Here is a 25,511-nt window from a genome sequence, read left to right as displayed (position 1 = left end):
GAAACACGTATAACATTTAGCCCTTTATACAGTCAAACTGTGTTGGAGGCGCGAGTTCCCTTTGTAATGAGACGCAGCACAGATGTCAAGAATCCCACCTTGGTGCTGGGTGCAGCCTCCTGAGCGTTGTTATTTGCTGTACAGGAGTCTGCGCTGTCGTGTTATCCCCTGGCCTAGCGCTGTTAGCGCTGCCCATCTTCTGACATCATTTAATGTCGGCCGGTGCGGTTCGCGATGACCATGAATCCCAGCCCCGCAGTGTCTTAACATTGTAAAAACACTGCGGGGCTGGGATTCAGGGCCTGGCGCAGCACATATGTTGGCCTCTCACACTCGGGTCCTTACACCCGCTTCAGACTGTGCGGCGTCATCTGATCCCTTATCGCATGCCACGGCCATGAAGCCGCACAGTCCGAAGAAGGCGGAAGGAGAGGAGGGACAGGCGAACTGATGCACTGATCCTGCCCATCAATCACACCCTCGCAGTCCCAATAAATAAGACACCGAGGGGCGTTGTGTGGGTCAGGGTGGCCGCAGAGGCGCAGCCAGCCAAACAATGATGCCAGAAGACGGGCAGCGCTACCAAGGGGGTTGCAGCGTGTCATTACAAAGGAAAGTCACACCACCGGGACGGTTAAATGGTCACACAGAGGACACATTGCAGACGTGTTTTCAGTTCCACATGTGCGAGGAGAATACGTTTCTGAGCCACCTTGCACACATGCAGCATTACCGCTGTACAAGGTGGCTGGATAACGTAAAAACGCCTGGGGGAGGGGGGACAGGTTCCCTTCAATTTCAGTTCTTGTGTCTGCGTGGCTTTTGCAGGACACGTTGCCGGCTGCACAGCAGGGGAACAGCTGGCGGTGCTGGACCCCACTGACACATTGGCTGGTGTTTTTCTCTGTGCAGCTAGCACATCTGGGCCCCAACTGGCGGTTTGTTAGAGCCCAGGGTCAGCAGGAGGAGGAGGAGCAGGAGCAGGGGGAGGGGAGTGTAGGCCGAAGCCTGCACTGGCGGCAGCTTTGGGTCTGTTGTGTCTGCGTGGCGGTCGCAGGACACGTTGCCGGCTACACAGCAGGGGAACAGCTGGCGGTGCTGGACCCCACTGACACATTGGCGAGGTGTTTGGCTCTGTGCAGCCAGCACTTCCGGACAGCAACTAGCGGTGTTGGAGCCCGGGCTCTGCAGGGGGAGCAGAGTGTAGGCCGAAGCCTACTTGAACCAATTTCAAAGGTAACCTTTAACCCCCCCTCAGGGGTTAGAAAGTAGAAGAGCCACAGCTTATGCAGCAGTAGTGCTGCACAAGTCAAAGGTTGCTCTTTTAATTTCGCTCCTTGCACACGCTGAATGAAACACGTATAACATTTAGCCCTTTATACAGTCAAACTGTGTTGGAGGCGCGAGTTCCCTTTGTAATGAGACGCAGCACAGATGTCAAGAATCCCACCTTGGTGCTGGGTGCAGCCTCCTGAGCGTTGTTATTTGCTGTACAGGAGTCTGCGCTGTCGTGTTATCCCCTGGCCTAGCGCTGTTAGCGCTGCCCATCTTCTGACATCATTTAATGTCGGCCGGTGCGGTTCGCGATGACCATGAATCCCAGCCCCGCAGTGTCTTAACATTGTAAAAACACTGCGGGGCTGGGATTCAGGGCCTGGCGCAGCACATATGTTGGCCTCTCACACTCGGGTCCTTACACCCGCTTCAGACTGTGCGGCGTCATCTGATCCCTTATCGCATGCCACGGCCATGAAGCCGCACAGTCCGAAGAAGGCGGAAGGAGAGGAGGGACAGGCGAACTGATGCACTGATCCTGCCCATCAATCACACCCTCGCAGTCCCAATAAATAAGACACCGAGGGGCGTTGTGTGGGTCAGGGCGGCCGCAGAGGCGCAGCCAGCCAAACAATGATGCCAGAAGACGGGCAGCGCTACCAAGGGGGTTGCAGCGTGTCATTACAAAGGAAAGTCACACCACCGGGACGGTTAAATGGTCACACAGAGGACACATTGCAGACGTGTTTTCAGTTCCACATGTGCGAGGAGAATACGTTTCTGAGCCACCTTGCACACATGCAGCATTACCGCTGTACAAGGTGGCTGGATAACGTAAAAACGCCTGGGGGAGGGGGGACAGGTTCCCTTCAATTTCAGTTCTTGTGTCTGCGTGGCTTTTGCAGGACACGTTGCCGGCTGCACAGCAGGGGAACAGCTGGCGGTGCTGGACCCCACTGACACATTGGCTGGTGTTTTTCTCTGTGCAGCTAGCACATCTGGGCCCCAACTGGCGGTTTGTTAGAGCCCAGGGTCAGCAGGAGGAGGAGGAGCAGGAGCAGGGGGAGGGGAGTGTAGGCCGAAGCCTGCACTGGCGGCAGCTTTGGGTCTGTTGTGTCTGCGTGGCGGTCGCAGGACACGTTGCCGGCTACACAGCAGGGGAACAGCTGGCGGTGCTGGACCCCACTGACACATTGGCGAGGTGTTTGGCTCTGTGCAGCCAGCACTTCCGGACAGCAACTAGCGGTGTTGGAGCCCGGGCTCTGCAGGGGGAGCAGAGTGTAGGCCGAAGCCTACTTGAACCAATTTCAAAGGTAACCTTTAACCCCCCCTCAGGGGTTAGAAAGTAGAAGAGCCACAGCTTATGCAGCAGTAGTGCTGCACAAGTCAAAGGTTGCTCTTTTAATTTCGCTCCTTGCACACGCTGAATGAAACACGTATAACATTTAGCCCTTTATACAGTCAAACTGTGTTGGAGGCGCGAGTTCCCTTTGTAATGAGACGCAGCACAGATGTCAAGAATCCCACCTTGGTGCTGGGTGCAGCCTCCTGAGCGTTGTTATTTGCTGTACAGGAGTCTGCGCTGTCGTGTTATCCCCTGGCCTAGCGCTGTTAGCGCTGCCCATCTTCTGACATCATTTAATGTCGGCCGGTGCGGTTCGCGATGACCATGAATCCCAGCCCCGCAGTGTCTTAACATTGTATAAACACTGCGGGGCTGGGATTCAGGGCCTGGCGCAGCACATATGTTGGCCTCTCACACTCGGGTCCTTACACCCGCTTCAGACTGTGCGGCGTCATCTGATCCCTTATCGCATGCCACGGCCATGAAGCCGCACAGTCCGAAGAAGGCGGAAGGAGAGGAGGGACAGGCGAACTGATGCACTGATCCTGCCCATCAATCACACCCTCGCAGTCCCAATAAATAAGACACCGAGGGGCGTTGTGTGGGTCAGGGCGGCCGCAGAGGCGCAGCCAGCCAAACAATGATGCCAGAAGATGGGCAGCGCTACCAAGGGGGTTGCAGCGTGTCATTACAAAGGAAAGTCACACCACCGGGACGGTTAAATGGTCACACAGAGGACACATTGCAGACGTGTTTTCAGTTCCACATGTGCGAGGAGAATACGTTTCTGAGCCACCTTGCACACATGCAGCATTACCGCTGTACAAGGTGGCTGGATAACGTAAAAACGCCTGGGGGAGGGGGGACAGGTTCCCTTCAATTTCAGTTCTTGTGTCTGCGTGGCTTTTGCAGGACACGTTGCCGGCTGCACAGCAGGGGAACAGCTGGCGGTGCTGGACCCCACTGACACATTGGCTGGTGTTTTTCTCTGTGCAGCTAGCACATCTGGGCCCCAACTGGCGGTTTGTTAGAGCCCAGGGTCAGCAGGAGGAGGAGGAGCAGGAGCAGGGGGAGGGGAGTGTAGGCCGAAGCCTGCACTGGCGGCAGCTTTGGGTCTGTTGTGTCTGCGTGGCGGTCGCAGGACACGTTGCCGGCTACACAGCAGGGGAACAGCTGGCGGTGCTGGACCCCACTGACACATTGGCGAGGTGTTTGGCTCTGTGCAGCCAGCACTTCCGGACAGCAACTAGCGGTGTTGGAGCCCGGGCTCTGCAGGGGGAGCAGAGTGTAGGCCGAAGCCTACTTGAACCAATTTCAAAGGTAACCTTTAACCCCCCCTCAGGGGTTAGAAAGTAGAAGAGCCACAGCTTATGCAGCAGTAGTGCTGCACAAGTCAAAGGTTGCTCTTTTAATTTCGCTCCTTGCACACGCTGAATGAAACACGTATAACATTTAGCCCTTTATACAGTCAAACTGTGTTGGAGGCGCGAGTTCCCTTTGTAATGAGACGCAGCACAGATGTCAAGAATCCCACCTTGGTGCTGGGTGCAGCCTCCTGAGCGTTGTTATTTGCTGTACAGGAGTCTGCGCTGTCGTGTTATCCCCTGGCCTAGCGCTGTTAGCGCTGCCCATCTTCTGACATCATTTAATGTCGGCCGGTGCGGTTCGCGATGACCATGAATCCCAGCCCCGCAGTGTCTTAACATTGTAAGAACACTGCGGGGCTGGGATTCAGGGCCTGGCGCAGCACATATGTTCGCCTCTCGCACTCGGGTCCTTACACCCGCTTCAGACTGTGCGGCGTCATCTGGTCCCTTAACGCATGCCACGGCCATGAAGCCGCACAGTCCGAAGAAGGCGGAAGGAGAGGAGGGACAGGCGAACTGATGCACTGATCATGCCCATCAATCACACCCTCGCAGTCCCAATAACTAAGACAACGAGGGGCGTTGTGTGGGTCAGGGCGGCCGCAGAGGCGCAGGCAGCCAAACCATGATGCCAGAAGACGGGCAGCGCTACCAAGGGGGTTGCAGCGTGTCATTACAAAGGAAAGTCACACCACCGGGACGGTTAAATGGTCACACAGAGGACACATTGCAGACGTGTTTTCAGTTCCACATGTGCGAGGAGAATACGTTTATGAGCCACCTTGCACACATGCAGCATTACCGCTGTACAAGGTGGCTGGATAACGTAAAAACGCCTGGGGGAGGGGGGACAGGTTCCCTTCAATTTCAGTTCTTGTGTCTGCGTGGCTTTTGCAGGACACGATGCCGGCTGCACAGCAGGGGAACAGCTGGCGGTGCTGAACCCCACTGACACATTGGCTGGTGTTTTTCTCTGTGCAGCTAGCAGTACCGGGCCCCAACTGGCGGTGTTAGAGCCCAGGGTCAGCAGGAGGAGCAGGGGGAGCGGAGTGTAGGCCGAAGCCTGCACTCGAGCAAGTTGAAAGGAAACCTTTAACCCCCCCCCCCCCAGGCGTTTGTAGCTGAAAGAGCCATTGTGTACAGCACTAATGCTGGAAAAGGTAAACTTAGCTCTTTTAATTATGGTCCTTGCACATGCGGAACCTAACAGTTATGAAATGTGTCCCCTCACAGCGTAAAACCGTCCGGTAGGTGGAACTTTCCTTTGTCGTGTGACGCAGCACAGCCATCATTTTTACCCCCTTGGCGCCGTGCGCCGCCTCCTCAGCGTTGTTTGAATCTGTCCCGGAGCCTGCGCTGTTAGGTTAGCCCTTGGCCATGCACACATTTTGCGCTGCCCGTCTTCTGACATCATTTGGTGTCAGGCTGGCTGCGCCTGTGCGGGTGCGCTGGCCGAGATCCCGCCTCGCAGTGTCGTCTAATGTAATCCCACCGTGGGCCTGTGATCCGTGCCCGTGCGCAGTGCATATCCTCGCCTCTCACTCCCCTCCCTACGGCTTTTTCAGACTGTGCGGTGTCACGGCCGTGGCATGCTATTAGGGACCAGCTGACATCGCACAGTCTGAAGAAGCCGTAGGGAGGGGAGTGAGAGGCGAGGATATGCACTGCGCACGGGCACGGATCACAGGCCCGCGGTGGGATTACATTAGACGACACTGCGAGGCGGGATCTCGGCCAGCGCACCCGCACAGGCGCAGCCAGCCTGACACCAAATGATGTCAGAAGACGGGCAGCGCAAAATGTGTGCATGGCCAAGGGCTAACCTAACAGCGCAGGCTCCGGGACAGATTCAAACAACGCTGAGGAGGCGGCGCACGGCGCCAAGGGGGTAAAAATGATGGCTGTGCTGCGTCACACGACAAAGGAAAGTTCCACCTACCGGACGGTTTTACGCTGTTAGGGGACACATTTCATAACTGTTAGGTTCCGCATGTGCAAGGAGCACCACGAAAAGAGGCACTTTTTCCCTTTGCATCATTACTGCTGCACAAGGTGGCTCCTTCAGTAACAAACGCCTGGGGGGGGGGGGGGACAGGTTCCCTTAAAGTAAACTTGTTGTGACTGCGTGGCGGTCGCAGTACACGTTGCCGTATACACAGCAGGGGAACAGCTGGCGGTGCTGAACCCCACTAACACATTGGCGAGGTGTTTGGCTCTGTGCGTACAGCACTTCTGGACGGCAACTGGCGGTGTTGGAGCCCAGGGACAGGTGGAGGAGGAGGAGGTTGGAGGAGGTAGGAGGGATTGCCACACACACAGCAGGGGAACAGCTGACGTTACTGAACCCCAATAACAGAGGAGCGACTGTTGACTGTGCGTACAGCACTTCTGGATGGCAACTGGCGGTGTTGGAGCCCAGGGACAGGTGGAGGAGGAGGTTGGAGGAGGTTGGAGGAGGTAGGAGGGATTGCCACACACACAGCAGGGGAACAGCTGACGTTACTGAACCCCAATAACAGAGGAGCGACTGTTGACTGTGCGTACAGCACTTCTGGACGGCAACTGGCGGTGTTGGAGCCCAGGGACAGGTGGAGGAGGAGGTTGGAGGAGGTTGGAGGAGGTAGGAGGGATTGCCACACACACAGCAGGGGAACAGCTGACGTTACTGAACCCCAATAACAGAGGAGGGACTGTTGACTGTGCGTACAGCACTTCTGGACGGCAACTGGCGGTGTTGGAGCCCAGGGACAGGTGGAGGAGGAGGAGGTTGGAGGAGGTAGGAGGGATTGCCACACACACAGCAGGGGAACAGCTGACGTTACTGAACCCCAATAACAGAGGAGGGACTGTTGACTGTGCGTACAGCACTTCTGGACGGCAACTGGCGGTGTTGGAGCCCAGGGACAGGTGGAGGAGGAGGAGGTTGGAGGAGGTTGGAGGAGGTAGGAGGGATTGCCACACACACAGCAGGGGAACAGCTGACGTTACTGAACCCCAATAACAGAGGAGGGACTGTTGACTGTGCGTACAGCACTTCTGGACGGCAACTGGCGGTGTTGGAGCCCAGGGACAGGTGGAGGAGGAGGAGGTTGGAGGAGGTTGGAGGAGGTAGGAGGGATTGCCACACACACAGCAGGGGAACAGCTGACGTTACTGAACCCCAATAACAGAGGAGCGACTGTTGACTGTGCGTACAGCACTTCTGGACGGCAACTGGCGGTGTTGGAGCCCAGGGACAGGTGGAGGAGGAGGAGGTTGGAGGAGGTAGGAGGGATTGCCACACACACAGCAGGGGAACAGCTGACGTTACTGAACCCCAATAACAGAGGAGGGACTGTTGACTGTGCGTACAGCACTTCTGGACGGCAACTGGCGGTGTTGGAGCCCAGGGACAGGTGGAGGAGGAGGAGGTTGGAGGAGGTAGGAGGGATTGCCACACACACAGCAGGGGAACAGCTGACGTTACTGAACCCCAATAACAGAGGAGGGACTGTTGACTGTGCGTACAGCACTTCTGGACGGCAACTGGCGGTGTTGGAGCCCAGGGACAGGTGGAGGAGGAGGAGGTTGGAGGAGGTAGGAGGGATTGCCACACACACAGCAGGGGAACAGCTGACGTTACTGAACCCCAATAACAGAGGAGCGACTGTTGACTGTGCGTACAGCACTTCTGGACGGCAACTGGCGGTGTTGGAGCCCAGGGACAGGTGGAGGAGGAGGTTGGAGGAGGTTGGAGGAGGTAGGAGGGATTGCCACACACACAGCAGGGGAACAGCTGACGTTACTGAACCCCAATAACAGAGGAGTGACTGTTGACTGTGCGTACAGCACTTCTGGACGGCAACTGGCGGTGTTGGAGCCCAGGGACAGGTGGAGGAGGAGGTTGGAGGAGGTTGGAGGAGGTAGGAGGGATTGCCACACACACAGCAGGGGAACAGCTGACGTTACTGAACCCCAATAACAGAGGAGGGACTGTTGACTGTGCGTACAGCACTTCTGGACGGCAACTGGCGGTGTTGGAGCCCAGGGACAGGTGGAGGAGGAGGAGGTTGGAGGAGGTAGGAGGGATTGCCACACACACAGCAGGGGAACAGCTGACGTTACTGAACCCCAATAACAGAGGAGGGACTGTTGACTGTGCGTACAGCACTTCTGGACGGCAACTGGCGGTGTTGGAGCCCAGGGACAGGTGGAGGAGGAGGAGGTTGAAGGAGGTTGGAGGAGGTAGGAGGGATTGCCACACACACAGCAGGGGAACAGCTGACGTTACTGAACCCCAATAACAGAGGAGGGACTGTTGACTGTGCGTACAGCACTTCTGGACGGCAACTGGCGGTGTTGGAGCCCAGGGACAGGTGGAGGAGGAGGAGGTTGGAGGAGGTAGGAGGGATTGCCACACACACAGCAGGGGAACAGCTGACGTTACTGAACCCCAATAACAGAGGAGCGACTGTTGACTGTGCGTACAGCACTTCTGGACGGCAACTGGCGGTGTTGGAGCCCAGGGACAGGTGGAGGAGGAGGTTGGAGGAGGTTGGAGGAGGTAGGAGGGATTGCCACACACACAGCAGGGGAACAGCTGACGTTACTGAACCCCAATAACAGAGGAGCGACTGTTGACTGTGCGTACAGCACTTCTGGACGGCAACTGGCGGTGTTGGAGCCCAGGGACAGGTGGAGGAGGAGGTTGGAGGAGGTTGGAGGAGGTAGGAGGGATTGCCACACACACAGCAGGGGAACAGCTGACGTTACTGAACCCCAATAACAGAGGAGGGACTGTTGACTGTGCGTACAGCACTTCTGGACGGCAACTGGCGGTGTTGGAGCCCAGGGACAGGTGGAGGAGGAGGAGGTTGGAGGAGGTAGGAGGGATTGCCACACACACAGCAGGGGAACAGCTGACGTTACTGAACCCCAATAACAGAGGAGGGACTGTTGACTGTGCGTACAGCACTTCTGGACGGCAACTGGCGGTGTTGGAGCCCAGGGACAGGTGGAGGAGGAGGAGGTTGGAGGAGGTAGGAGGGATTGCCACACACACAGCAGGGGAACAGCTGACGTTACTGAACCCCAATAACAGAGGAGCGACTGTTGACTGTGCGTACAGCACTTCTGGACGGCAACTGGCGGTGTTGGAGCCCAGGGACAGGTGGAAAAGCAGAGGAACACAATGTAGGCCGAAGCCTGAGAAAGTCGAAAGGGAACCTTTAACCCCCCCCCAAGGCGTTTGTAGCTGAAAGAGCCAGCTTGTGCAGCACAAAAGATGCAAAAGGAAAAGGTGGCTCTTTTCATCATGCTCCTTGCAAACACAGAACTAAACACTTATAAAATGTGTCCCCTGCAACCGTAAAACCGTCCCGGAGGTGGGACTTTCCTTCGTAATGTGACGCAGCACAGCCGTCATTCCTACCCCCCCGGCGCCGCGCACCGGCTCCTCAGCGTTGTTTTATTCCGTCCCGGAGCCTGCGCTGTTATGTTATCCCGTGGCCAGGCACACTTAGCGCTGCCCGTCTTCTGGCATCATTTGGTGTCAGGATGGCTGCGCCTGTGCGGCCGCGCTGGCAGAGAGCCCGCCTCGCAGTGTCTTCTGATTTAATCCCACTGGGGGCCTGGGATCCATGGACATGCGCAGTGCATATCCTCGCCTCTCACTCCCCTCCCTACGGCTTCTTAAGACTGTGCGGTGTCACGGCCGTGGCATGCTATTAGGGACCAGCTGACACCGAACAGTCTGAAGAAGCCATAGGGAAATGAGTGAGAGGTGGAGGTTCAGATATGCACTGCGCATGTCCATGGATCCCAGGCCCCCAGTGGGATTAAATCAGAAGACACTGCGAGGCGGGCTCTCTGCCAGCGCAGCCGCACAGGCGCAGCCATCCTGACACCAAATGATGCCAGAAGACGGGCAGCGCTAAGTGTGCCTGGCCACGGGATAACATAACAGCGCAGGCTCCGGGACGGAATAAAACAACGCTGAGGAGCCGGTGCGCGGCGCCGGGGGGGTAGGAATGACGGCTGTGCTGCGTCACATTACGAAGGAAAGTCCCACCTCCGGGACGGTTTTACGGTTGCAGGGGACACATTTTATAAGTGTTAAGTTCTGCGTGTGCAAGGAGCTAAACAAAAATAGCTACCTTTTCCTTGTGCAGCATTACTGCTGCACAAGGTGGCTCTTTCAGTAACAAACGCCTTGGGGGGGGGGGACAGATTCCCTTACATTTCAGTTGTTGTGTCAGCGTGGCGGTCGCATGACACATTGCCGGCTACACAGCTGGGGATCAGCTGACGTTACTGAAACCCAATAACACTGGGTCGTATGTTTTGACTGTGCAGACGGCACTTCTGAGCCTCAACTGGCGGTGTTGGAGCACAGGAATTTAAGTTCAGGTGGTAGAAAGATGAACACAACAGGAGACCTGGATAACGTATACAGTGACCTAATTATTTAATCAGGAGGAGGAGTGGCAAATTCCTGCGAGATCCAGGCCTTGTTCATTTTCAGGAAAGTAAGCCGGTCAACGTTATCGGAGGATAGTCGCATGCGACGGTCAGTTAGTACACCACCTGCAGCACTAAAGACACGTTCCGATAATACACTGGCCGCAGGGCAAGACAGCACCTCCAATGCATACTGGCTTAGCTCTGGCCATGTATCCAGCTTTGAGACCCAAAACTTGAAAGGGGAAGAGCCGTCTGGGAGTACAGCAAGAGGGCAAGACATGTAGTCTGTCACCATCTGACGGAACCGTTGCCTCCTGCTGACTGGAGCCGTCTGTGATGGTGTAGACTTTTGTGGGGGGCACAGAAAACTGTGCCACAGTTGGGCCATACTGGTCTTGCCTTGGGCAGAGGCACTGCTTCTGCTCCCTCTTTGTGCAGAGCCTCCACCACTGCCTGGACGCACTGAGCTGCTTTGGAATGCACTAGCAGCACTTCTCTCAGTTGGAATGGAGAAGATGATGGAATTGACCAGTGTGTCTTGGTACTCCCACATTTTTCGCTCACGGTTCAACGGTGTGATGAGGCTTTCTACGTTGTCCCGGTAGCGAGGATCGAGGAGGGTGAACACCCAATAATCAGACATGTTGAGAATGTGGGCGATGCGGCGGTCGTTTCTCAGGCACTGCAGCATGTAATCCACCATGTGCTGCAGACTGCCAACTGCCCAAGAAACGCTGTCCCCTGCTGGAGGCGTGATCTCTGCCCGCTCGTCATCACCCCACCCTCGCTGTACACACTGAGTACTGGACAATTCGGTAACTCCCTCCTCTGGACGGATGTCTTCCTCCTCCATTGACTCCTCCTCATCCTCCTCACAAACTGTCCCCTGCCTAAGCGTTTGTGAGGAACCACGTGGCGCTGACTGTCCAGAAGATGATGGAAATGGTGAATCCTCATCCTCCACCTCTTCCACAACATCATCCCTTAGCGCTTGCAGTGATTTTTCAAGCAGGCAGATAAGGGGGACAGTCATGCTGACTAGTGCATCATCTGCACTCGCCATCCGCGTGGAATAATCAAAGGGACGCAAAACCTGGCAGACGTCATTCATAGTGGCCCACTCTGTGGTTGTGAAGTCTGTACGGCGCTGACTGCGACTTTTTTGCGCCTGAAGCAGCTGGTACTCCATTACAGCTTGCTGCTGCTCACACAACCGCTCCAACATATGTAACGTGGAATTCCACCTGGTAGGTAGGTCACATATGATGCGATGTTCCGGCAGGCGGTGTCGGCGCTGCAGAGCCGCAATGCGCGCTTTTGCCGTGCTGGAACGCCGCAAGTGAGCACACTCTAGGCGGACCTTGTGCAGCAGTGCATCAAGATCCGGATAGTCCCTCAAAAAGCTCTGCACGACCAAATTGAGCACATGTGCCAGACATGGGATGTGAGTGAGGTTGCCGAGGCCCAGAGCTGCCACCAGATTTCGGCCATTATCACACACTACCATGCCTGGCTGGAGATTCGCTGGCACAAACCACACATCGCTCTCCTGCTTGATGGCATTCCAGAGCTCCTGCGCTGTGTGGCTACGATTCCCCAAAAAAATTAATTTCAAGACGGCCTGTTGACGTTTGGCCACGGCTGTGCTCATGTCGGTCGTAACAGGTACACGTTCATCACGGGTCCATGTGGAGGTGGACTGTGACGGCTCCTGCAGCGATGATTCTGAGGAACTGGTGTAAGAGGAGGAGTCAATGCGTACAGAATGGATTCCTGCAATCCTTGGAGTGGGCAGGACACGTCCTGCGCCACTCGCACGGTCTGTACCCGGCTCAACGACATTAACCCAATGGGCAGTGAGGGAAAGGTATCGCCCCTGTCCATGTTGACTGGTCCACGCATCGGTGGTGAGGTGGACCTTGCTACTGACGGCGTTCAGTAGCGCGTGTTTTATGTGTCCCTCCACATGCTTGTGCAGGGCAGGGACGGCTTGCCTGCTGAAGTAAAAGCGGCTGGGCACATTGTACTGTGGGACTGCCAATGACATCAAGTCACGGAAGCTGTCAGTCTCCACCAGCCTGAATGACAGCATTTCCAGTGAAAGAAGTTTGGCAATGCCTGCAGTCAGAGCCTGTGCTCGTGGGTGGTTTGACGAGAAAGGCCGCCTTTTCTCCCATGCCTGTACTACCGATGGCTGTAGACTGGGCTGGGAGTGTGTGGATGACTGGGAAAGTGGTGCTGCGGGTGGAATTACAGCGGGTCTCTGGACAACAGGGCCAGAGGTTCTTCCACGGCGATCCTGGGAGGAAGCCGAACCAGCTGCGTGTGAGCTAGAGGAAGAGGCAACACGAGCTGAAGAGGTGGTAGCTGCCGCTGTTGGTTGGCCTACCTCTTCAGTGTGTTTTTCTAACAACGCCGGGTGCCTGGTGCGCACATGTTTCCACATGTTGGAGGTATTGAGGCTGCTGACATTTCGACCTCTTTTGACTTTGTGATGACACACGTTGCATCTGACATAGCAAATGTCATCTGCAACTGTGTCAAAAAAGGACCAGGCACTGCAAGTCTTGGGAGCGCCCTTTTTGGCTTTTGGAAGAGACATGCTCCTAACGGGTGCCAAAGCGGAGGCTGCAGGATCCGCAGTCTTCCCCCTCCCTCTCCCTCTTTGGGCCGTACGGGGAATCTCTTCCTCAGAGCTGCTCCCACCACCTTCCTGTCCCTCACGCCAAGATGGGTCGAGGACCTCATCATCTACACTACCCTCTGCCCCCAACTGCTCCTCCTGGGTAGTCTCAGCAGCAGAGCACGCACCAGTAAGTGGCACCTGAGTGTCATCATCAGCTGATGCGGCCTGCGATGTGGTGACCGGAGCCACTGGCCCACCCGCCTCTTCAGAGGAAGACAGAAAAAGCTGTTGGGCATCACTGCACCCTGCCTCTTCTTCCATTTCTCCAATGCTGCTTGGCTGGCCCCCTGTTTCCAAGCCAAGAGATTCAGAGAACAGAAGTAGAGACGGCTCCTGTCCTGGGCTCTCTGTCTGCCTGGGCAATTTGGCAGGTGGTGAAGAGACAGATGGCTGCTCTCCAGTGCTCTGTGTCTGAGAGGATGTGGCACTAATGGAAGTTGATGCATTAGCTGCCATCCATCCGACAACGGCTTCAATTTGGTCTTCACGCAGCAGCGGTGTACGGCGCTCTGACACAAAGCTGCGCATGAACGACTGTTGCCTGGTGAAAGTGGGTGCTGATGAGTCACCGGTGCCCGCAGCAGGCACAGAATCCCCACGTCCCCTCCCTGCTCCGCGCCCACGCCCACGTGCCTTACTCACTGCCTTCTTCATCTTGGTTGACTGATAAAGATAAGCAGAAAAGTACTAACGGATTTGTGTGCTTATTCCTGAGCAACTCCTCCTAACAGGTATAAGAAACACTAATTTTCTAAAGTGTGGACTAGACTTTAATATGAGCTAATGTGGCCTACACAAATGTAAAGTGGTGTAACTGGTGTGTTTGGTGAACTTTATTATTTATTTCTTTTTTGGGGGCTGAACTGACAACAGATAGAGCTGCAGTCACACAGAGACCGTGCAGACAGCCGTAAACGGCGCTGCAAGGCCCAAAAACCCTCCTCTACTTTATCCTATGTAGTGTTTTTCCACAAATTAGCTGGAGACGGGTGGAAAGACACTAATAGGATTTTTTTAAATTAATTAGCAGCAGACTACACTACTTGAAAAAAAATTAAAATTGATTTGGCGGTATGACGCAGTGAACAACCCTGAGCTGGAGACAACCAGGCTACGGCTGCTCACAGACTACAGGGCGAGCTGCAGTCACACGGAGACCGTGCAGACAGCCGTAAACGGCGCTGCAAGGCCCAAAAACCCTCCTCTACTTTATCCTATGTAGTGTTTTTCCACAAATTAGCTGGAGACGGGTGGAAAGACACTAATAGGATTTTTTTAAATTAATTAGCAGCAGACTACACTACTTGAAAAAAAATTAAAATTGATTTGGTGGTATGACGCAGTGAACAACCCTGAGCTGGAGACAACCAGGCTACGGCTGCTCACAGACTACAGGGCGAGCTGCAGTCACACGGAGACCGTGCAGACAGCCGTAAACGGCGCTGCAAGGCCCAAAAACCCTCCTCTACTTTATCCTATGTAGTGTTTTTCCACAAATTAGCTGGAGACGGGTGGAAAGACACTAATAGGATTTTTTTAAATTAATTAGCAGCAGACTACACTACTTGAAAAAAAATTAAAATTGATTTGGCGGTATGACGCAGTGAACAACCCTGAGCTGCAGACAACCAGGCTACGGCTGCTCACAGACTACAGGGCGAGCTGCAGTCACACGGAGACCGTGCAGACAGCCGTAAACGGCGCTGCAAGGCCCAAAAACCCTCCTCTACTTTATCCTATGTAGTGTTTTTCCACAAATTAGCTGGAGACGGGTGGAAAGACACTAATAGGATTTTTTTAAATTAATTAGCAGCAGACTACACTACTTGAAAAAAAATTAAAATTGATTTGGCGGTATGACGCAGTGAACAACCCTGAGCTGCAGACAACCAGGCTACGGCTGCTCACAGACTACAGGGCGAGCTGCAGTCACACGGAGACCGTGCAGACAGCCGTAAACGGCGCTGCAAGGCCCAAAAACCCTCCTCTACTTTATCCTATGTAGTGTTTTTCCACAAATTAGCTGGAGATGGGTGGAAAGACACTAATAGGATTTTTTTTAATAAATTAGCAGCAGACTACACTACTTGAAAAAAAAAAAAAAAAAAAAGAACAGTATGAGGCAATGAACCACCCTCCCTGAACTGAATACAACCAGCTATGGATGGCCTATGTGGCTGCACTCAGACTAGAGAGTGGGCTGCACTCACACACACACACACACAGACCTTGCAGATCGCTGTGAAAACAGCGCTACAAGGCAAAAGCAAGGTGAATAGTAGGTGAACACAGCGGTTGCTAAATTAGCCTTTGGAAAGCACAAAGAAGCAAATCGCTATCTCTAAACTGTCCCTCAGTCAGCAAACAGCGTCCTGTCACTAACTGAATTCACAGCAGAGTGATCGCAAAATGGCGCCAGCGACTTTTAAACTGCATCATGACATCATTTCAGCAGCCAATCACAGCCTTGCCAGTACTTTCATGCCCTCCATGCTAAACAGGATGTGCCCACACTTGGAATCATTCTCATTGGCTGAATTTCGGAATTTTGAATCTGGGAACTTCCGATTCCGGTATCCGATACGCGGCAAGTATCGGAATCCCGGTATCGGAATTCCGATACCGCAAGTATCGGCCGATACCCGATACTTGCGGTATCGGAATGCTCAACACTAGTCAAGACCACAATGCGGTGCTTGGCTCCCTCAAGCCAATGTCGCCACTCCTCAAATGCCCACTTCATAGCCAACAACTCCCAATTGCCGACATCATAATTGCGTTCCGCAGGCGAAAACTTTCGGGAAAAGAAGGCACATGGCTTCATCAAGGAACCATCAGAATTCCTCTGTGACAAAACGGCCCCTGCCCCAATCTCAGAAGTGTCAACCTCAACCTGAAAAGGAAGAGAAACATCCGGCTGATGCAAGACAGGGGCAGAAGTAAATCAGCGTTTAAGCTCCTGAAAGGCCTCAACAGCCTCAGAGGACCAATTTGTCACATCAGCACCTTTCTTCGTCAAATCGGTCAGGGGTTTAACCACACTAGAGAAGTTGGCAATGAAACGGCGATAAAAATTAGCAAAGCCCAAAAATTTCTGAAGGCTCTTCACAGATGTGGGTTGAATCCAGTGATGAATGGCTTGGACCTTAACAGGATCCATTTCTATAGATGAAGGAGAAAAAATAAACCCCAAAAAAGAGACCTTCTGAACTCCAAATAGGCACTTAGACCCCTTCACAAATAGAGCATTATCACAAAGGATCTGGAATACCATCCTGACCTGTTTCACATGAGACTCCCAATCATTGGAAAAAATCAAATTATCATCCAAATACACAATCAAGAATTTATCAAGACAATTGCGGAAAATATCATGCATAAAGGACTGAAATACAGAAGGAGCATTAGAAAGCCCGAAAGGCATCACCAGGTATTCAAAAAGGCCTTCGGGCGTATTAAATGCAGTTTTCCATTCGTCACCCCGTTTAATACGAACAAGATTATATGCCCCTCGAAGGTCAATCCTGGTAAACCAACTAGCCCCCTTAATCCTAGCAAACAAATCAGAGAGCAAAGGTAAAGGGTTTTGGAATTTGACCGTGATTTTATTAAGAAGGTGATAATCAATACAGGGTCTCAAGGAGCCATCCTTCTTGGCAACAAAAAAGAATCCCGCTCCCAATGGTGACGAAGACGGCCGAATATGCCCCTTCTCTAAAGACTGCTTGACATAGCTCCGCATAGCGGCATGCTCTGGCACAGACAAATTGAAAAGTCGGCCCTTAGGGAACTTACAGCCAGGAATCAAGTCAATAGCACAATCACAGTCCCTATGTGGAGGAAGGGAACTGGACTTGGGCTCATCGAATACATCCTGGAAATCTGACAAAAATTCAGGAACATCAGGAGAGGGGGAAGAGGAAATTGACATCAAAGGAACGTCACTATGTACCCCTTGACAACCCCAACTAGTCACAGACATCGATTTCCAATCCAGCACAGGATTGTGCACCTGTAACCATGGAAAACCCAGTACAACAACATCATGTAAATTATGCAACACCAGAAAATGGCAATCTTCCTGATGTGCTGGAGCCATGCACATAGTCAACTGAGTCCAATATTGAGGTTTATTCTTGGCCAACGGTGTAGCATCAATACCCCTCAAAGGAATAGGACTCTGCAAAGGCTGCAAAGAAAAGCCACAGCGCCTGGCGAATTCTAAGTCCATTAAATACAGAGCAGCGCCTGAATCCACAAATGCCATGACAGAAAAAGATGACAATGAGCAAATCAGGGTCACAGACAGGAGAAACTTAGGCTGTACAGTACTAATGGTAACAGATCTAGCGACCCTCTTAATACGCTTAGGGCAATCAGAAATAGCATGAGCAGAATCACCACAGTAAAAACACAGCCCATTCTGATGTCTGTATCCCCTCTGTTCCGCTCTAGTCAAAATCCTATCACATTGCATAGGCTCAGGACTCTGCTCAGAGGACGCTGCCATATGGTGCACCACTTTGCGTTCGCGCAGGCGTCGATCAATCTGAATGGCCAGAGACATAGATTCGCTCAAACCAACAGGCGTGGGGAACCCCACCATAACATCCTTAAGGGCTTCAGAAAGACCCTTTCTGAAAATTGCTGCCAGAGCATCCTCATTCCATTTAGTGAGCACAGACCATTTTCTAAATTTCTGGCAGTATAATTCTGCCGCTTCCTGACCCTGACACAGGGCCAAAAGTGTTTTCTCAGCATGCTCTACAGAGTTAGGTTCGTCATACAATAATCCGAGCGATTGAAAAAATGCATCTACATTAAGCAATGCTGGATCCCCTGACTCAAGGGAGAATGCCCAGTCCTGAGGGTCACCACGCAGCAGAGAAATAACTATTTTAACTTGCTGAATGGGGTCACCAGAGGAACGGGGTTTCAGAGCAAAAAACAATTTGCAGTTATTTTTAAAGTTCAAAAACTTAGATCTATCCCCCGTAAAACAAATCTGGAGTAGGAATTCTAGGCTCTAAGGCTGGAGTCTGAACAACATAATCTTGAATACTCTGTACTCTGAACATCCATGCCCGCATCCAAATCCTGAATCACCCAGAGATTAAGAGGAAGGAAAAAGACAAAACAGACTAAAGAAGAAAAAAAATGGCTCAGAACTCTTTTTCTTTTCCTTCTTTTGAGATGCATTCAGCTCATTTTTGGCCAGTTGTACTGTTATGGTCTGGTGATGTAGGAGCGACATGCGACTAGCTCTGAGCAGGTGGTAACTATACAGACCGCAATTCCTGATCTTAACACAGACACTAGCAGTAGCCGTGGGATGTTCCTATCACTCCCTGGACACCTCGTCACAGCCGGAGAACTAGCTACCCCTAAAGGTAGAAACCGGAAAGCTATTTTGCCTCAGAGAAAATCCCCAAAGGATAGGACAGCCCCCCACAAATAATGGCTGTGAGAGGAGAAGGAAATGACATACGTAGTATGAAACAAGATTTAGCAAAGGAGGCCACTACTAGCTAGACAGAATTAGTACAGGACAGAACACTGCGGTCAGTAATAAAAACTAGAAAAAGTCCACCACAGAGAAATGCAAAAATCTCCACACCTGACTAAAGGTGTGGAGGGCAAACTCTGCTGCCCAGAGCTTCCAGCTTAGCTGAATAGGTTCATACTGATAAGCTGGACAAATGAGCAAAACATAGAAAGTGCTGAACAACAAAGTCCACAACAAGTGAACTGCAAAAGGACAAGCAAGGACTTAGCTTTGCTGAACTGGTCAGAGTGTCAGGGAAATCCAAAGAGCCGAGACTCCAGGCTGGAACAATTGACAACTGGCATTGAATGAGGGAACAGACAGACTAATATAACCGAGCCAGAAAGACGATCAGTGAAAACAGCTGCTGATGCTAAATCCCAGAAGCAGCCATACCACTCAAAACCACAGGAGGGAGCCCAAGAACAGAATTCACAAAAATGCCACTTACAACCACCGGAGGGAGCCCAAGAGCGGAATTCACAACAGTGCACACCATAGCAGAGCTGTGTATATTATATATGCCAAACACTGTATATATACACATGTACAGGTGCTTCTCACAAAATTAGAATGTAATCAAAGAGTTAATTTATTTTAGTTCTTCAGTGCAAAAAGTGAAACTCATATTATATAGAGTCATTACAAAGAGAGTGATCTATTTCAAGTGTTTATTTCTGTTAATGTAGATGATTATGGCTTACAGCCAATGGAAGCCCAAAAGTCATTATCTCAGTAAATTAGAATAATTAACAAAAAACACCTGCAAAGCCTTTCTAAGCATTTAAAAAGGTCCCCTAGTCTGTTTCAGTAGTCTCCACAATCATGGAGAAGACTGCTGAATTGACAGATGTCCAGAAGGCAGTTATTGACACACTTCACAAGGAGGATAAGCCACAAAAGGTCATTGCTAAAGAAGCTGGCTGTTCACAGAGTGCTGTATCCAAGCATATTAATGGAAAGTTGAGTGGAAGGAAAATGTGTGGTAGAAAAAGGTGCACAAGCAACCGGGATAACCGCAGCCTTGAAAGGATTGTTAAGAAAAGGCCATTCAAAAATTTGGGGGAGATTCACAAGGAGTGGACTGCTGCTGGAGTCATTGCTTCAAGAGCCACCACGTCATCTTCTGGTGTAGGTCCACTGTGTTTTATCGAGACCAAAGTCAGCGCAGCCGTCTACCAGAAAATGTTAGAGCACTTCATGCTTCCCTCTGCCGACAAGCTTTTTGGAGGTGGAAATTTCATTCTCCAGCAGGACTTTGCACCTGTCCACACTGCCAAAAGTACCAATACCTGGTATTCAAACACCAGTATCACTATGCTTGATTGGCCAGCAAACTCGACTGACCTTAACCCCATAGAGAATCTGTGGGTATTGTCAAGAGGAAGATGAGTGACACCAGACCCAACAATGCAGACGAGCTGAAGACTGCTAGCAAAGCAACCTGGACTTCCATAACCCCTCAGCAGTGCCACAGGCTGATCGCCTCCATGCCACGCCGAATGGATGCAGTAATTGATGCAAAAGGAGCCCCGACCAAGTATTGAGTACATTTACTAAACATACATTTCAGTAGGCCAACATTTCGGATTTTGAAATCATTTTTCAAGCTGGTGTTATAAAGTATTCTAATTTACTGAGATAATGACTTTTGGGTTTTCATTGTCTGTAAGCCAAAATCATCAACATTAACAGAAATAAACACTTGAAATAGATCACTCTGTTTGTAATGACTCTATATTAAATATCAGATTCGCTTTTTGTATTGAAGAACTGAAATAAATTATCTTTTTGATGATATTCTAATTTTGTGAGAAGCACCTGTATATGTTGCAATATGTTGCCAAATTGTTCATTCGTGCCTAAAAGACTTGGTGTCTTGATGTCCTTAAATGGAACATGTCATTTTTGTGTATTAAACTGCCCCCAATGCTTTGTTAGTGATGCAATGTGCATCACTAACATGGTTTTCTCAAGATGAGATCCCAGTATTTATATATATATATATATATATATATATATATATATATATATATATATATATAGATAGATATATATATATATATATATATATATATATATATATACAGTCATATGAAAAAGTTTGGGCACCCCTATTAATCTTAAGCTTAATGTTTTATAAAAATAGGTTTTTTTTGCAACAGCTATTTCAGTTTCATATATCCAATATCTGTTGGACACAGTAATGTTTCTGCCTTGAAATGAGGTTTATTGTACTAACAGAAAATGTGCAATCTGCATTCAAACAAAATGTGACAGGTGCATAAGTATGGACACCCTTATCATTTTCTTGTTTTAAATACTCCTACCTACTTTTTACTGACTTACTAAAGCACTTTTTTTGGTTTTGTAACCTCATTGAGCTTTGAACTTCATAGCCAGGTGTATGCAATCATGAGAAAAGCTACTTAAAGTGGCCACTTGCAAGTTGTTCTCGTGTTTGAATCTCCTCCAAAGAGTGGCATCATGGGCTCCTCAAAACAACTGTCAAATGATCTGAAAACCAAGATTATTAAACATAGTTCAGGGGAAGGATACAAAAAGCTGTCTCAGAGATTTAACCTGTCAATTTCCACTGTGAGGAACATAGTAAGGAAATGGAAGAACACAAGTACAGTTCTTTACAGATACAGAGCAATTACACACACTATGGCGCTCACCACAAGGAGGGAAGGGAGAAGGAAATGGCAGTTGGTGGCAGGAGGAATAGGCGGTGGGATGATGTGAGGAATGAGCACCCCTAGCCGCTGGACCACACAGGATCTGTGCCTATCCTGGGAGGAAATATGTGCGCTAGAATATCACAACACGGATATGAGGGACCGCGCTCGGGGGTGCGTGTTCTGTAATACTGGGCAGCAGGGGTTAATAACAATATGTGATAGAAAGTGTCCAGATCACTATCCAATGTAGGCCTGCTGTGCGTAACATGCGGGCCTGATACCTTGCATATGTATGCCTATACGGGTTGTATAGACGGTGCTTACCTAGTTGTGATTGCTAAGCCGCTCCAGCGTCCTGTCTGGCGTCCGTTGTGGAATGAGGTGCGGCGTCTATGAAGGACGGGGGATGATAGCTTTCTATCACATATTGTTATTAACCCCTGCTGCCCAGTATTACAGAACACGCACCCCCGAGCGCGGTCCCTCATATCCGTGTTGTGATATTCTAGCGCACATAAGTACAGTTCTTGTTAAGGCCAGAAGTGGCAGGCCAAGAAAAACATCAGAAAGGCAGAGAAGAAGAATGGTGAGATCAGTCAAGGACAATCCTCAGACCACCTCCAGAGAGCTGCAGCATCAACTTGCTGCAGATGGTGTCACTGTGCATCGGTCAACTATACAACGTACTGTGTTTTTTTGCCGCCATGCATAACGCCTTTTTGTATTACCAAAGAACTCAATCTTGGTTTCATGAGTCCACAGGACCTTCTTCCAAAAAGAAATTGGCTTCTCCAAATGTTCTTTTGCATACCTCAGCCGACTCTGTTTGTGGCGTGCTTGCAGAAACGGCTTCTTTCGCATCACTCTCCCATACAGCTTCTCCTTGTGCAAAGTGCGTTGTATAGTTGACCGATGCACAGTGACACCATCTGCAGCAAGTTGATGCTGCAGCTCTCTGGAGGTGATCTGAGGATTGTCCTTGACTGATCTCACCATTCTTCTTCTCTGCCTTTCTGATGTTTTTCTTGGCCTGCCACTTCTGGCCTTAACAAGAACTGTACCTGTGTTCTTCCATTTCCTTACTATGTTCCTCACAGTGGAAATTGACAGGTTAAATCTCTGAGACAGCTTTTTGTATCCTTCCCCTGAACAACTATGTTGAATAATCTTTGTTTTCAGATCATTTGACAGTTGTTTTGAGGAGCCCATGATGCCACTCTTCAGAGGAGATTCAAACAGGAGAACAACTTGCAAGTGGCCACTTTAAGTAGCTTTTCTCATGATTGCATACACCTAGCTATGAAGTTCAAAGCTCAATGAGGTTACAAAACCAAAAAAAGTGCTTTAGTAAGTCAGTAAAAAGTAGGTAGGAGTATTTAAAACAAGAAAATGATAAGGGTGCCCATACTTATGCACCTGTCACATTTTGTTTGAATGCAGATTGCACATTTTCTGTTAGTACAATAAACCTCATTTCAAGGCAGAAACATTACTGTGTCCAACAGTTATTAGATATATGAAACTGAAATAGCTGTTGCAAAAAAAACAATTTTTATAAAACATTAAGCTTAAGATTAATAGGGGTGCCCAAACTTTTTCATATGACTGTATATATATATAAACACTTTTTAGCATTAGAAGATTGCATCACTGACCTTCTATTTCAGTCATTGAGGTGATGCTTTGTAGCGGTTCAGTAACGGTCAGTCAGGGTCCTCTTCAAATGATTTGCGCACATCACAGTCTGATTGATTGCTGTGACTGTCCCTGTTTCATGGCAACCACTTAGCAAATTATACAATAAAAGCGGTATTATGCTTCGTGGAAATACTAACGGGCCCCACTATGAGAAATATATCTGTGTGGGCACCTACTATGTAAAGGACTAGGCTAGGCTAAGGTACAGGCTTACGCACCCCACAGTATGTGTCCCGCTTTCTTGTTATTCAAGGTTGGGTTATATGGCTAAAGGGTTAAGGGCAGTTTAATAGCGTTATGTTCTTCAGAACACAGTTTACGAATTTAACTTTCTCCATAAAAAAAGAATAAGAAATCTCTTGACTAATGTTGGTGTCATGTTGGCTTTGAATGCTGGCATCGTTCTGGCTCACAACGTTATACATGAGTGATGAAGTATTAGTGAAGCATGAGGCCTAATTGCCTGTTTAGGGAAAAAAAAGCGCTTTCCTTCTTCACTTCATTCAAGCACTGGCTCCAGTAAATGATTCTGCTCTACAATCACGCTTCAAGCTTGGAAAGTGCCAATATTTAAACCACCATAAACATCGGCGAAACTAGTCCTAAAGGGACAAATTTTGGACCTGGACCTCTCACCTATCCCCACCAGCATGTTGGTCAGATGCATGGGAACCTTTAGCATTCTAGGGCCTATAAAGACATGTTCTCTCCGCTTATTTAAAAAAAAAGAAAGAAAAAGAATACAGGGAAAATATATAAACATCACAGAGAACGTAGCAATAAGATTATTTTCTAAGTAATGCTTGTAAGTACAGTTTATAGTAGTCATACAGTTACCAAATAACAAATATTATTACTATTTAATTGAATAAAATTCAATATACCAAGACTAAAATATCAATAATAAACCTCTTACCTCCACCACATATATCACCATTACTAATAGTACCAGTAGCACCACCTATGGACAATAAATACCGCTATACCACGACCATACTGTATATTATCACCACATAATGACCCAATAATAAAATAACAAAAACCACAGTACTAACACTAATATTATCACTAGAGATGAGCGAATATATTTCAGTGGAATTCTGCTTGAATTTTCCAAATTCGCAAAAATGCAGATTTTAAGTAATATGCTTCCAGGTGGACACAGCAAAATGGCTGCCAATTGTATGTACAATTATTCGCCATCTGTAGGTTAAAACAATAAGGCGAGGACCAGATGGGTGACAGTAAGTAGCGGAAAGGTCGAAAAGGTCAGTAGTGAAGTGAGTGTAATGATTTTTTTTTACATATTATGTTTATTATGGTCTAGGGACCGGAGAAAACCCAGCACTTACTAAGGGACATTACATTCTTGGAGAATAACTTCTCCACTAATCGAATTTCCCAGAAAAAAATATGCGAATAGGTGAAATCAAATTTATTTTTGCATTTCTTCCTCATCAGGCATAGACAGGTCAGATTTCTTCCAATCACAACTCATATCTGCAGAAAGCAACACACAGATATCGGTGGCTGATCACTTCAAGAGCCCCCTACACACTTTTTTTCCCACATTCCACACTGTGCCAGATGAAGAAGAAACATGACATGGTGATGCTCTCGTGTCCTACACGATAGAAGGACCTCCCATTTGTTCCCCCCACAGTAACAGTATCCACCTAAACAAAAAATACAATAGTGATGTCCCTCTTTGTGACCCTATCACAATATAAATGCCTCTTGCTTCGCCCCCATACCTTTTGTGATCCCTGTACAATCCCTTTGGGCCCTCCACATAGCAATAATATCCACCTTTGTGCTCAAATACAACAGTAGTGCCCCTTCTAGAGTGTCAAATATACAGTAGTATCGTACACCATTTTTGCCCCATTGAGTAATAGCACCCATCTTTTATGCATGATTACAGTTGTGGCCCCATAAATAATAATATTGTCCCTCAGTTGGCCTTATACAATAATAATGTCCCTTAGTTGGCCATCCACAGTAATTATTTTCCCCAATTGGCCCTATACAGTAATAATGTCCCATAAGTTTCTTTATATAGTAATAAAGTCCCATAAGTCACCCTATACAGTAATGATGTCCACCAATTTGTTGAGTACAGTAATTATGTCACCCAATTGTTCCCATGCACTAGTAATCTTCTGCATTCTGGCCCCCATACTGTAGTACTGTTTCAGTCCTGACCCCAATACTGTAATAATGTCCACCATCCTGACGGTCTTCACATAGACATATAAAACCTTATTCTTCTCACCTGGGTCTTTTCCTATAACAAGCAGCATCCTGCTCCTCCTCTATAGCTGGCGCAGGTGCGTGGAGTGGTGCAATGCAGCGACGTCATACACCCACTGTGTCAGGCGCGCCATGGACAGCTTCTGATAGTCTGATGGCTTGTGTAGGTATCATCTCTGTTCTGCAACACATTTCAACTGAATGTGTGTACAAGAGG

The sequence above is a fragment of the Ranitomeya variabilis genome, chromosome 5 (genome assembly GCF_051348905.1).
Source record: "Ranitomeya variabilis isolate aRanVar5 chromosome 5, aRanVar5.hap1, whole genome shotgun sequence".
NCBI classification, from domain to species: Eukaryota; Metazoa; Chordata; class Amphibia; order Anura; family Dendrobatidae; genus Ranitomeya; species Ranitomeya variabilis.
The sequence above is the reverse complement of the archived record's forward strand: the minus strand, read 5'-3'. Positions refer to the sequence as shown.